The following is a 13,973-nucleotide window of genomic DNA, read 5'->3' as shown; positions in this document are numbered from 1 at the left end:
ACAAAAACGATCAGAAGCACCTCTCCTATGAGGTGCTGGAAGCACCTCTCCTATGAGGACAAGCTGAGAGAGTTGTGGTTGTTCAGCCTGGAGAAGAGAAGGCTCCAGTGAAATCTTATTGTGGCCTTTCAGTGCTTAAAGGGGGCTTATAAAAAAGATAGGGACAAAAATTTTAGCAGGGCCTGTTGCCATTGGACAAGGAGTAATGGTTTTAAACTAAAAGAGGGATGATTCAGACTCGATATAAGGAAGAAATTTTTTTCCAATGAGGGTACTGAAACTCTGGAACAGGTTTCCCAGAGAGGTGGCAGATGGCCCATCCCTGGAAACGTTCCAGGTCAGGTTGGACAGGGCTCTGCGCAATCTGAGGTAGTTGGAGATGTCCCTGCTCATTGCAGGGCGGTTGGACTAAGATGACCTTTAGAGGTCCCTTCCAAACCAAACCATTCTATGATTCTATAGACATTCACACCCACATACACTATGTGTGTTCTCCAGACTCTCCAGGTGCTGGCAGCAGAGATGCATGGGCCCCTATGGCCCCAGTCCCTGCACAGAGAATAGGGAGACCCTCACCCAGGGAAATAGCTAGAAATGGAGTTTAATGAGAAGCCAGGACAGATTGCACTGATCGGGTGCAGGCAACGGTCAGACAGGAGCACAGACCAGCAGCCTGTTGACAGGACACATTTTAATCCGTTATCCCTCCATCTTCCCACGCTCCTCCACCTGCCCTTGTGCCACCAGGCTCGGGTGTGTTGCGGAAGTGAAGCTTTAAACACACAACCTAACATTTTTTAGTGATGCTTCAGCTGAAAAAAATAATCTCTTTAAAAATTCAGATCGAACATGATGAAAGTAACGTGTTGAAAAGTGACATGAATCAGCAGTACAAAGCAAAAACGATCAGGTAGTGCCACCATGTGGACTTTATCAAGAAGTTCTTTTCTTTGGTGCTGGGCTAAAAAGATGCTGCCGGAACAGACCAGGAAACTCTCAGCTACCAAAACTGAAGTTTTTTCGAATTTCCTCACATTCTAAAAGAGACAAGATGCCTTTGTCAACTGTGCCTTTGAACAGCACCGGGCAGAATTTCAGCTGGCACCAATCTCAAGCAAACATGGGCAAACATCAGGAAAAGTCATAAACACTCGGTGAATTGTCTTGTTATGTAACACTAGGCAGAATAATTGCATTTCTTTACTTGTTCAGAATTGCACGTGTTAACAGAAAAATAACTTAGCTTAAAATATAAAGAAATTAAAATAATTACTTCTCTGACATACAATACTAAAGTCAAACAGCAATTGCTTGTGGTAAAAATAATAAACAAGACTGAAACCACAGGGTACGTCAGTGGTGACAGTAAAAGGATGAGCTGAAGACTAAAGTAAAAGACTAACCTGGTAGGAAGAGAAGGCTTACAGGAATGTTAAGGACATGAGAATATGCAGAGGTGCTGTGTGAGGTCTAATCTGAAAGGACATCTAAACAGAAATGGAGAACAGAGTGTTTAATTAGGGGTGAGAAGCTTGGTGTGGCACCTGAGGCTGCTACAGCACCTGAGAGGAATAAACCTGATGGTGCCAAGACATGAGAAAGAAGATTAAATGAGTCAGTATCCCTTGAGAAAACATTATTTTTTAAAGAACTGTTTTTAGAAACTCTTTGCTTTATTTCAGTTGTTCCAAGCAGTCTGTGGGTCTAGTGTGAGGCTTATATCCCTGATTGTACCATATCTATCTGGAGGAAATCCCAGTCTCATAATTTTTCATGACCTGTAATCAACATATTTAGGATTCTTAACTATCACTATCATTACTTGACTATTGACTGACTGGTAGTCAGTGACTATTCTCTGTCACTGTCATTATGCTTACAGTTCCAAATCTGTATTTGCTGATTTCTATACTGGTCTTGATACAAAATGTATCAAAAACCTATTAAAAATAAATAGTTTAAATATGTCAAATATTTTAAATGACAAGGCATGTATTTGAGCTCACTATGTGTGAGTGAAAGAATTTTTCCAAAGTCTTTCCTGACCTCATTTTGAATATATCTTAAACATTAGGTAAGAGAATCATACATGAGAACTTCCACAGGCAGAAGTCTGTCATCTCTGTGCAATTAATCTTATCAGATATTATTTTCTACCTTTTGATGTTGACTAGTAGAACCAGAAGTTCTTCTGAACAACGTCAGGATTTTTCTTTGAGACATTCATGCTTTTCATCATGACCATTTTCATTCAGGAGCATGAAACTCTAAGCCTTGTCAAATAACACATAATGAATAGGAAACGATGTTTTCTATGAAAAGCTGAAGCACAGAGAGACTTTTTTTTTTAGATGGTGTTGTTTAAAACAATATTGCAACTTTTGTAAAAAAATGCTTATTTAAAAGAAGATTTTTAAGAAGGAAGAGTATAACAGAATACAGAGACAGTGAAAAACAATAGTACACAAATCTCACACGTGCAGAAACAGGAATTTGACTAAGAACAAACACTTTTTGAATTGATAGATCAAATCTAATGAAAGTATAAGATTTCTAATTGGCCTGTAGAAACACCAAGCGATATTGAAAGAATAGGTTAGCACGCCTACAAAATGCCTCTCTTTGTTTTCCAAAATTATGTGTTACGCATCTCTTGGCTTTAACTGTCTCTGTCTGCTGTTTCACAATGTTGTGCTTTATCCTGAAGGTGGCTGCATTTCATGTGTCATTCATCCCTACAACTTCTAAATATTTTTTCACTGCATGTTTTCCGTGTTTAACCGTGTCAAGGAGTAAATTAGGCAGTTTCAAGACTACAGCTCTTTGCAGTGCAATCTTTATTCCAGGAAAATACTGTACCACAATAGAACAACACAGAATGTAGTTAAAATTTATCTCATTGATTATTCAGTAAATATGCTCCTCCGCTAGGACAAAAAGTCCACAGAGGAAGTCTTTCTCACTACCTCACTGCTTTGGGTGAATATCTTTTCCTGTCTAGAGCAAATAATTGCTAAATGGTGTGCTTGGGAGGAGAAACAAGCTTTTGGAAAAGTGCTTCTCTTGACTAAAATCTCTCTGAGCTGTGTCTGTCTAACCTCAAAAAATTGAGATTTATAGCTGAAAGAGAAGCCTAGACAGACCACTGATGATTTATATCCCTACAGTGTTTTCCTTTAAATTGACAATAACGTCTTTTCTAAAACCAGTTCTCCTTATTTTGGGGAGCACTATGCACTTTGATTTCAGTAGTGCTATTTGCAGATGCCTGTCAGAGTCCAATTTATGGGATTAAAGCCCAGATGTTTCTAGGTCCTCTGTGTTTAGCTGTGGAGATTCCGTAATTGTGAGTTCTCCAGAGACAGATATTTTATTTTTTTTATTTACACAGTTTTTACAGAGGGAGTTCAGAGCGGGTATAAAATACTACTGGATCAGAATGGCCTGATTTTGTGTTCAGGTTTCACTGGTCGGGGTGACTATACCAGCCACTGCTTTAATTAGCACCTCTGACTCCAAAGTGGAGCACTCCAGAAATAAAAGAGCAACCTGCTACAGATTTACCTGGACTGCCAGCACTCTGCAGCACAGCCTTGCTACAGGCGCATATCCTCTGGACACAGAAAAGAGTTAGAAATATTGTCAGCAGTGGCTCACACAAGCGGGAGCGTAAGAGTTATGTAGATCTGACCATATCTGCCTTTTTTACTGAGATCTTTCTTGCCATTTTGTTTCTGCCCAGACTGTGGCAGCTCCAAGTCACTCTGTGGTTTTCCATTCTTCAGCGTTTCAATATTATAAGCCTCATGAGTTCAGAAATAAGGATGAAGAACCAAATGGTACTGAGACATTTTTAATTAATTTTTGGGTCTGTATTTTAATTCAGGAGCTCCCCCTGCCTAGTTCTAATGCGTTTTTTGTTTTGCCAGTTTCTGGCAGAACACAGGGTTAAGTACAAGGCTCTGAAACTATGCTACATTTTTAACCACAAACCTGATAACATGTCCACTGGTCCAACAATCTCACACCCTCTGTGGTCTCACAAATACCTGTGTTGATCCAGCTGAACTTGAACTCTGAGTCCTGAATATCAGGCAGAGCCTACCAAGGTCTTCTGTCCTCCAATCTATGCCTTAACTTGTAGCTTTAGAGATGAGCCACCTGATAATTTTCAGAGTAGACTAAGAAGGACCCAGAGTTGATCCTCTCTGAATCCTTGGGATTTATCTGTTTTATGTTGTCTTCTGATGATAATCCAACTAGATGCCTCACATCTCTCTTCTATTGTCTCATCTCAAAATTCCCAGCTCAGCTCCAGTCAGCTGAACCCATCCCAAGAAAAATCCAGATTTCTTTCTGTAGCTGAGGATTAGGAATATAAATTCTTGCCTGCTTAGTTTATTGATGCTTTTTCTAAAAAGGGCAGCAGTAAATGATTAATTAGCCAGTCAGAAGGTATTTTCTTTGATATTATCTGAAGATCAGATGTAGGTTGTCATCACCAAAGCAGAATCTTTCATAATATGTTCCTGAGAGCTGGCAACGCTTGTTGTTTCAAAAGACGCAACCATCTTTATCTCTACTAACTTTGTCTTCAGAACTGGAAAGTGGAAGCATTCTTGCTGACATTAATTCCCCTATTACTACTTCCTCTTACCATTTATTGCAGTTGCTTAGCTAATGAAATCTCCACAATATTACCTATTTTTTAAAATCTTAATCCATGCCCTGTCATGACAGTCTTATTTATGCCTTAGGACTTTTCCCTGATCAGTCCAGAGCTTTTTGGTTAGGATCAGGTGATCTTAACTGAAAGGGTCAGCTGTCATTTCTGGTGTATGCCCCTCAATTCCATATTTTAGTCTTACCGAATTCTTGCTTTCTTAAGTTTGACTGACCCATGTCAAGTAGTCATACTGTTGACTGCTTTACTTTTGTAACCTATATGCTTTTGCATTTGCAAGCTGTCTGTTCCCTTACATTTTCATCACCTTTCATAATTTTATTTCCTGACTTTTTTAACTGTTCAGGTCATCGGTTTATGTCACAGAATCACAGAGTCACAGAATCTTCATGGTTGGAAGGGACCTTTGAGATCATTGAGTCCAACCAAAAAAAAAACCCCAAAAAACCAACCCCCCCCCAAAAACCCAAACACCAAAACCAAACCAAAACAACCAACCACACACCACACCCACCCACAAACAGATGCAAACCAACAATCTTGGGCACTAGAGCATGCCCTGAAGTGCCATGTCTACACGTTTCTTAAATACCTCCAGGGATGGCAACTCCACCACCTCCCTGGGCAGGCTGTTCCAGTGCCTGACCACTCTCTCAGAAAAGCAATTCTTCCTAATATCTAATCTAAACCTCCCCTGCTGCGACTTTACACCATTTCCTCTGGTCCTGTCATTATTCCCTTGGGAGAAGAGGCCAACAGCCACCTCTCTACACCCTCCTTTCAGGTAGTTGTAGAGGGCAATGAGGTCTCCCCTCAGCCTCCTCTTCTCCAAACTAAACATGCCCAGATGCCCTATTCAGTTTACTGGTGTGGATTTCTGCATGCTAAAAATCTGGTTCAGAAGCCTTACATTGTAGAAGTACTCATCCCTCAAGTCTTTTCCAGAATGAATTGGGAGTAACTCTACTGAAAGTTTTACCAGTGTAAAACTGAAACCATGCATGAAAGCGTACATGAAACCAGTATTCAGCTCCTTGTACTTACAGGTAAATTATTTTCTACATCTGGAGTTTCTGTAGTCACTCTGTGCTTGGATGCCTGTGTCCACAACTCCTGGCTTTTACAGCTCAAGATTTATTAAGCTTACTCTCTATAATAGCAAGCCATCCAAGAGCAGTAAAAATTAATGACCTGCAATAGAAAATGGTTAAATTAATTATTCACCAGTTTCCAAAGGACCATAATTGTATTTCCATTCTCTGTGGAGCTCTCCAATTAGCTTGCTGGGGGACTGGGGTGCTCAGTGGCGTAGAGGCTACAAGTACAGATGTTTGTGTGAGTGCTCAGGAGAGAGGGAGCAGTGGGGATTGTCGGGGTGGCTGGGATGGCTACCCAGGTGAGGACGAGGGCAAAGGATTGGACATTTTATGGCTCTGAAGCATGCTGGGATGTCTAGATCTGCTGCAGTAAGAAGGAAGGGATATCTGGAAGGAACAAGAACTGTGGTCTTTGATCAGAGCAAAACTTCTCTATTAAGTTTGGGAGGGAAATTCTCTGGGACTCATGAGTATGCTGAGGGAAATACAGCTTCCTTGACGTGGCACTTTTCTTTTTTTCCCACTAAAAAATGATCAAGTTTGCTTTTGGCTACTGCTTTTGCTTTTGGCTACTTCTCTGCTTAAACTGAGGTGAGACAGACAAAGAGCTTGCTGCCAGCATCTTGTCTTCACAGCAGTCAGTAATGGGCCTGCTCTAAATGAACTGCAGCTTGACAGACAAGGCGAGATTGAGAGACCTGCCAAATACACACCCAGAGAAATGCCTTTGAACCTCGAATACTGCTGTCAGAGGAAGGGCAAAGAAAATCATCAAAAGAAAAAATATCAATGATTCAAGTCTTGGGCTTTTGCTTTTCCATACCATGTTTTCCTGTAGAGTACAGGAAACAATCATTTGCACACCAAAGAAAAAATGCAAATCGCCTAGTCTCACTGTAATTTGTTTGTACAGCACTTAAGTACAGCAGAATTGTTATTGCCATGTGGGATGCCTTGGGGAAACTATAATCAGTATAATAAATAATAGCAAAATCAAGCAAGCTAAGTTGGCATACCGGGCATTGCCTGTGGACTTTATAGTCCTCAAAACCTTTACTTAGAGCGTTATGAGGCATTGCGGCACTCTTTGTACTTTTCCGGGTGATTAATCTTGCCTTTATATACTTTAGAACATTTTGACATCACGTACATTTTAATTTTCCTTGGGCAGTTGAAAAGTACTGTAACAGAGAAATACCAGTCCAGCTAATTTCCTCATAAACTGCATGCCAAGGTTGTTGGATTTATAGGAACAAATTGATACTCTATGGCTATGGTGTGATCCTGTCAATCAGAGGAAGAGAAAATTAAACATTCATGACTACTGAAAGGCAATTTCCTTCAATTGTTCATCATGCCTCCATTCTTAACCTTCCCCATAGGATTTCCTCTTACTCTAAACTTCAGAAAAGGTTTTGGTTTTTCAGAACTTTTTTTATAGTACTAGTAAACTGATGAAGGGGACCATAATGATCATATATTTGTTGTTTTACTTCACATTACTCATTTGCCTATGATGTGACTCAGAAAGCAGTTTTTTACTGTCATAAGCCATTTGCCTGGAAAACTGAAGGAGGAATTTTCAATTTGTTCATCTATCAAACAAATTCAGTCATGAAAATTAAGTAGTATACCCACAGTAAACCTAACTAAATCAAACCAAAATGATATCTGTTGTGGTATATGATTCCAGAAAGACTATTTTTTATAACTAGCCTCATAGACCAGATATAGGTCTGGAAAAAATAATGAAGTAATCCAGGTGTAACACATTAGACTGGAAAAAATTCTGTTATAAAGTGGTTCTGAAATACCTTTTTTTTTTAGCATTGGAATCTATAGAAGAATTAGCTTGGAAACAGACTTACTGAAAACATATAGACAGTAATGATTTTGTTCCTACCATCCTTCTCATCTCATTTTTGGAAGATATTTCAGATATACAAGAGATATAAATACACTCTAAATGCTTATCTGCCCATGTCACATCTATTATGATATCTCAGTATGTGTAGGGATATTTTCATTAGTAACAATGTGTTTGGATTAGGCTCTTATCTAACACACATAATGAAAAGACAGCAGGGAACAGTTTTCACTAAAATGAATATAAAATGAGTCCCAGAAACATACCTTGAAGCCAGTGTGCTATGTTTCTTGGTGTTCCTAACTGCATGACAAAATGAAGACTATGTCAATGGTAAGTCCGAGTTTATGTCCCAGCAAAAGGGTTACTGTTACCAGTCTCTGCCCACCCAGGGATAGCAACGCTGCGGAGGTACTGAACATCCGCACATATCCACTGAGGTACAACTCCACATGCAAACGGTAGCACGTAGGAATACTTTTTCCCATTCTAAGGCAATGCCACAGGATGAGTCAAGTCCATTAAATTCTACGTGATGACCTGGGACAAATACAATTCTGCTCCTAAACAGTTCATGCACTATAAAGGTCAATGAGACACCCACCTGCTGCTCACACCAGCAACCTGATGTCTGTGAAAGACAAGAAGTGTCTCTCAGTTTGAGCAGATATAGGTATATCTGTGAACACTATTTGGCAATGAAATTAAAAATTTCAGGCCACCCTAGAGAGCGGGAAAAATGGATGTCATTTCATTTAATCTTTTTAACAGCAGGTATGACATAATACAACAGATTTTTTTTTTTTTTTTATGCAATGATGGTAGCTGGATGCAAAATTTACAGCTCAACTGTAGAGCTCTATCAGTTACTATGAAAATGCTATGATTTTGCTGTCATACTGAATTGTGTTTGAGTGTGATTTCTTTCACTCCCCTTACTTGGCCTCTTTCTTAATGGGCAGTAAGAAGAATAGGATGGTAATCTGAATTGAGGTAATGAGTTTACTAAATGTCATGCTTCAGCACCACAGGTCTCAGGATGTTCAGGGGTGCAGAACTGGGTAGAAAGACTCAGACGTCTATTGACCTGTCTTTTTACCTGTAGCATCATAGCTGAAGACAAGGAAATGCTGTACTCTGAGGACATAATGGCACATCTCTTTATTAGATTGCAAGTTTGTCCAAAATTGGCAAATTTGGCTATTGGAAAAAAATTTTCTACCTTTTTCAAAGCATATTGGTGGATTTCATTTTCATCTGCTGAGCGGGAAATGGTTCACAGGATGCATTTGTAGGAAAACAGAGAACCAAAAGGGATTTTTGGGATTGCTGACTCCAGTTTTCTGTCCCTATGAACAATTATGCTATATAATCCTCTTCAGTAATTTATCAAGTTTCAATTCAAGGTTGAATCTAGGTGGATTTGTGCCTCCATTTTACCTAATTAATTCCTTGTGAGGGAAGAAACCTCAGATAATGATAGTACCTTGTTTTCTTCTGTTCTGGGATGGTTACTCACAATTTTGTCTCCTGAAAAAACAAAAGTTTGAGTTTGAGGTTTTCAAGTTAGAGTCCAAACTGCTAGCTCCATGTGGGCCACCACAAAATATGATGCAAGTTGTTAGATAGTGAGAGATGAGAGTTCCTGACTTTCCTGACTTTCTGATAGACCCAAAGAGCTCATCTTTGCCCCCTTCCTGTTTCACCTCCTTGTGTCCCCAAGGGTGACCCCCATAACCTGGTGTACAGCTGGACCCACACAAGCCCCATAACACCAACTCTCGGTACCATACTCCCTAGCTATTACTTCGCTGTGGGAATGCATTGCAGAGATGCTAAAACCAGCCTTTGCCCACACGACTTACCACTGTTGCTTCTAGCAGGGCACACTGCCCCTCTTAAGTTTTTAGTTATATAAACCTGGCTCAAACAAAATTATTTTCTCTCTGGCCTTAAGTTTAACCAGTGCTGAAATGCATTAAGGTAAAATATATATTACTGTATACCCTTTTTTAATTCCCTCCCCCTCACTTTCCCGCCGACATATAAATATGCATATACAAGTTTGATATCACAAAAATATCATGAAAAACATCAGTAACCTGAAAGTGTGTGGCTGGGGAGGCCTGTCCTCTTCCTCTTCTTATGTTTCTCAGCCACCTTTCACTAGACCATATAAGACTTTCATGTTAAGGAAAATATATGATTTCGGAGTTTTGAGTTGAATATTGGATCTAAAAAATTTGATACATGTTCCAGTAAATACAAAGTGTATTCACATTCTACATTGTGACATTATCTTCCCAATCATGAAATTGTCCGTAATTAACAATGAAGGACCTTATTGTTATGGTATGTCCTTAGATTTCACATGCCCCAAAAATACTGAATGTCTGAAATTCTCATGCATTTCCCACCCACAATTCTTCTGAAAATTCTGGAGAAAAAAAAAAGAGTAACATCTAATACACACTTGGAAAACAAAGGTGTTTTCTGAGATGATGTTTCGCCAGCCATTTCATTCTCTTTCATTCATAGCAGAATTTCTCTTCATTCATAGCAGGCATATAATATGAAAAGACCCAGCATGTGGAAGCAGGTTATTTAACTACTCAGGTAAATTGAAGAAATCTGCTGTTTGATCTTGAAGAGGATTGAAGTGAGTCATTAAAAGGCAGTAAATTCAGACCATAGTTTCTGTCTTTTGTCACATTATGAGCAGCCTTGAAAATGGATAATTTGATGGGAGACAGCAACATTTTTCATCGCTGGTCAAAGAACAAAAATTCCTGAGTTTTTCTTCGTGTATCCGGAGAGCTGTAAAACTAACCAAGGACAAATATGAGGCTGCTGAAATATGAAACAATTAAAGGAAATCCCAGCCTAAATCTTAATCTCCAGATGGAAAGTGTAAAAAAAAAAAAAAAAAAAAGTATATATAAAAGAAAAAGTTTCACTGGATGCTCATTCTACTCTTTCTCATTCTTTTTTTTTGTTCAGTGGGTTCATGCAGAATAATTCTGTATATATAGCCATGTATCCTCAAAAAGTGCCAGTAACTGTAAGCAGCTGAAAAACTGAAAAGTAGTTTTCAGCAAGTTGCTTTAAAATTCTGTCACAGTGTTCATTTTTTGCTTCTAGTGACAGTGGTATGACCCTTCTGTCTTGCAGTGATTGACAGTAGCTAAGATCTGGGTTCATTTTGTAGACTGATCATACTCAAACATCATTACCATGCCTGGCCAGCTGAAAAATTATTTCAACAAAATTTATCTCTATGCACATACTAAAATATCTCTCCACTGTAAGCGTTTTGTTAAACAGAGAAAAATCAGGGGTTTATGGAAGCCAAAGAAAAAGAGAAGAATCATAACATATCAATGGGGAAAGCATAAATACTACAGAGAAAGCAACTGCTGCCCCCAGAACAGGCTGACAATGGTGCCAAGTCCTTCCCCTGCAGCTGCACATGACCAATGACGCAGGTGACTCTTCACCTTCCGGCACTGCCTTACATACTTCCAGTTTGATTGCCTGTGATTTTTCTAATACATTAGAAAAATATATGATGATACCCATCACATTTTTTCCCCCTGAAAGTTCTCTTTATTCAGGGATTAGGGCTTGTGATGTTGTAAATTCAAAGCACCTCCTCTCATTTAATCAATACATTAAAAAACTTTAAGGACAGAATTGAGTTCCTCAGTTCTTCTTTTCAAGGGATAAAAGACTGCTCATTTTATTGGAATTGAAGTCACATCAGCAATGTATTTGACACCTTGTCCTCTACATACCTCTGTCTCCCATCAGTCAGAAGTGACAGTGTGTTACACCAACATCATCTACCTGGACTTATGCAAAGCATTTGACACTGTCCTGCATGACATCTTGGTCTCTAAATTGGAAAGACATGGATTTGGTGGATGGACCACTCGGTGGATAAGGATCTGGCTGGATGGTCACAATCAAAGAGTTGCGGTCAAAGGCTCTATGTCCAAGTGGAAACCAGTGATGAGCGACATTCCTCAGGAGCGGGTATCTGGGACTGGGACTGGTGATGTTCAACTCTTTGTCAGTGACATGGACAGTGGGATTGAGTGCACCCTCAGCAAGTTTGCCAATGACACCAAGCTACGTGATGAGATTGACACGCTGGAGGGAAGGATCCATCCAGAGGGACATGGACAGGCTTGAGAGGTGGGCCCGTGCAAACCTCATGAAGTTTAAAGCCAAATGCAAGGTCCTGCACGTTGGTCGAGGCAATCCCAAACACAAATACGGCCCGGGCAGAGAACGGATTGAGAGCAGCCCTTAGGAGAAGGAGTTGGGGATGTTGGTGGATGAGAAGATCAACATGAGCTGGCAATGTGCTCTTGCAGCCCAGAAAGCCAACCATATCCTGGGCTGTGCCAAAAGAAGCATGGCTAGCAGGTCCAGGGAGGTGATTCTACCTCTCTACTCTGCTCTGGTGGGATTCCACCTGGAGTACTGTGTCCAGCTTTGGAGTCCTTATAGCATAAGAAGGATGTGGATCTGTTGGAGTGGGTCCAGAGAAAGGCCATAAAGATGATAGGAGGGCTGGAACACTTCTCCTACAAGGAAAGGCTGAGAGAGTTGGGGTTGTTCAACCTGGAGAAGTGAATGCTCTGGGGATACCTTATAGCAGCCTTCCAGTATCTGAAGAAGGCCTACAAGATAGCCAGAGAAGGACATTTTAAAAGGGCACATAGTGATAGGACGAGAGGTAATGGCTTCAAACTGGAAGAGCGTAGATTTAGATTAGATATCAAACAGAAACTTTTCACTATGAGGGTGGTGAGACACTGGAACAGGTTGCCCAGAGAAGCAGTGGATCCCCCATCCCTAGAGGTGTTCAAGACCAGACTTTGAGCAACCTGGTCTAGTGAAAGGTATCTGTGCCCATGGCAGGGGGTTGGAACTAGACGACCTTTAAGGTCCTTTCCAATTCTAAACATTCTATGATTCTATGATTCTGTACTGGCCAGTATAATGAATGGTGATAAGCATTTTTATCCATGAGGTTACCTCGAGTTTCGATGATTTTATTTTCAGGAAAAGATCCTCTCAATAGAGAAAAATGTCAGTGTTTAATTCTGTTTTACAATGATCGTCTCAATAGATGCATTCAGTAAACTAGAATCACTAAATTTTCTCATTTTATAGTTTACAATAATTCAGTTTTGTTGTATTTTCTTCTACTCTTAGATCACAAAGCTAACTCTAGTCATAGAATTCTTTAATTTGTATATTTTTGTCATCTGCTCTGGTACCTGTGTCCCAAAGAAACTAAATAATCCCAGCATTTCTTATCAAATTGTATCTTGTTCACATACATCTGAGAATCAGATCTTCTTCATTCAGGTGCTTAACTCAGTATTTGGATATGTCATTTTCAGCACCAGCTTTGAAAGCTGTCAGTTTTCCATTAACCATCAGAGTATCTTTACTCAGTATTTTTAAAAATGTGTTTCATGTAAAAAAAGTCCCAAATAAAAGAAATCAAGATTCAATATTAAAATTATGCCAGATCCAAATCTTAAGATTGGGGTATTCCTAAATTTTTGGGATTCCTGATATTCATTGTGAAAAAAACTGATTCTGGGTTGGTTTGTTTGTTTGTTTTTAAACAATGGGCAAAACAAAACCTCATACAACTCTTCAGAGAACAGAGGTTTGACATTCATAACAGAATGTTTATGGACATCCATTATCTGCAATATATTTAGGAGGAAAATAGTTAAAATCAGGTCCTACAGAATTTATCACATAAATAAAAAAATATGTATTTTATTGATGCCCATACATTCTCCATTAATTCTGGGCCTGTGTTATTAGATATGGGGGCTATTTTCTTTTGTAAGGGTGTTATTATTGCTATTTGTTATATTTAGCAGCAGTACCTACAAATTCCAACTGGGAATTAACACTGCATTGTATTAAAACTGTCCAAACAATTAGCTCAAAGCTTGTTTGTGTTCCAGGGAACTAATATTTTAGAATGGGGTGTGGAAAGGAAAAGAATTGTCAAAGGAAATTTGAAGTACACTCATTAAAATATTAATGCCTACATTTACACTGTCAGGCCCAGCTAGTTCCTCAAGCTAGCTGAGGAACAATGGCTAATGCTTAACAATCCTCATACCCTAAATTAATGTACCAATGAAATGGTGTTTATTAAAAGCCTCTTGACACATTTTTTCCTCATTGAAAATTCCCACTGAATACAAGTGCTTTTGAATGTTTAAGGAAGGTCTTCAAGATATAAAATCATTAAAGGAAACAGAAAGGAATTTTCATGTCTCTC

Source organism: Numenius arquata, chromosome 2, assembly GCF_964106895.1.
Source record: "Numenius arquata chromosome 2, bNumArq3.hap1.1, whole genome shotgun sequence".
NCBI classification, from domain to species: domain Eukaryota; kingdom Metazoa; phylum Chordata; class Aves; order Charadriiformes; family Scolopacidae; genus Numenius; species Numenius arquata.
This window is presented reverse-complemented; position numbering follows the sequence as displayed.